Source organism: Pristis pectinata, chromosome 18, assembly GCF_009764475.1.
Source record: "Pristis pectinata isolate sPriPec2 chromosome 18, sPriPec2.1.pri, whole genome shotgun sequence".
NCBI lineage: Eukaryota > Metazoa > Chordata > Chondrichthyes > Rhinopristiformes > Pristidae > Pristis > Pristis pectinata.
Genome location: NC_067422.1, coordinates 42,146,488 through 42,147,517, shown reverse-complemented (window position 1 = coordinate 42,147,517; position 1,030 = coordinate 42,146,488). Strand labels below are relative to the sequence as shown.

General features: G+C 47.7%; 1 non-coding gene across 1 annotated transcript; it reads left to right on the top strand.

Moving 5' to 3' along the window:
- The first annotated feature begins 553 nt into the window (after positions 1 to 553).
- Positions 554 to 634, top strand: trnat-ugu (transfer RNA threonine (anticodon UGU)). The gene has a single exon. It is a non-coding gene; the product is annotated as a tRNA-Thr (tRNA).
- The last annotated feature ends 396 nt before the right edge of the window (positions 635 to 1,030 follow it).

The window sequence follows — 1,030 nt, the reverse complement described above, 5'->3', positions numbered from 1 at the left end:
GCCGATTGACGAATGGTCCAAAGTGTTCAGCCAGGGTGTCGTTCATCGTGACACCACGTTGCTAACCATCCTGCAGACTTTAAGATATTTCAGAAATGACCGATAACGGATTGTTCACAATCACTGACATGGTGGAATCCAGTGGAACAACGAATGGACTTGACCGCAGTGCTGAACATCGCCGGGACGGTTGAAAGGCCGCGGAGGCCGTAACATTCGCTGCCCATCACACTGAATTCAGAAGTTGAAGCGACACAAGCGTCTGGTTCACTGTGAATGAAAGTCCGTGTTTCACAGCGCCGGCAACTCCACTTTAATCCATGCAGAGGAAAACTCGTTCATTCTCGGTACAGAAGCCAATGACTTCTCTCCACCCTCACCTTCTGAACTAACGTGCAGAAAATATATCTGCAAACGGCACAAGACTTCTGTTTGTATCGGACCGATGACTCACCTTATGCTCTCTCTTTCTGGCTGTAACAAAACATTTTAAACCCAGACTTCAACTCAACAACCGTAGCTCCGATACAGTGTAACAGGAAAGGCAGGCAGAGCTGGATGGCCGAGTGGTTAAGGCGTTGGACTTGTAATCCAGTGGGGATTCCCCACGCAGGTTCGAAGCTTGCTCGCAGCGCTCACAATTTTAGACACAGGGCCCATACTAGCAACTGCCGCTGATAAATCAACGTACAGCCAGGACTCACCATGCCTTCTACATTCCGGCAGACATTTGCACCCCAAGAAATAGGTCCATCTGTTGGCTCTGTCTATTGTGAAAACGATGCATCTTTCAATTTAAGGTGACCAGATACGCGAGGGCAGGTTGGCCCATCATACGGCTGTGGTTTCCTTTGAAGAAGGGAGGTGCACTATTTATATTCCGACAAAACAAGTCATCTCTTTTTGCCGGGGCGACTTCATTATTTTTCGAACTTGACCAAGATTTTCAGCTGAACCGTCTCATTGCTAAACTGAAGAAACTGAAACTCTTAAAGACACACTGGACACTTCGCCATCTGAGGAGTGAATT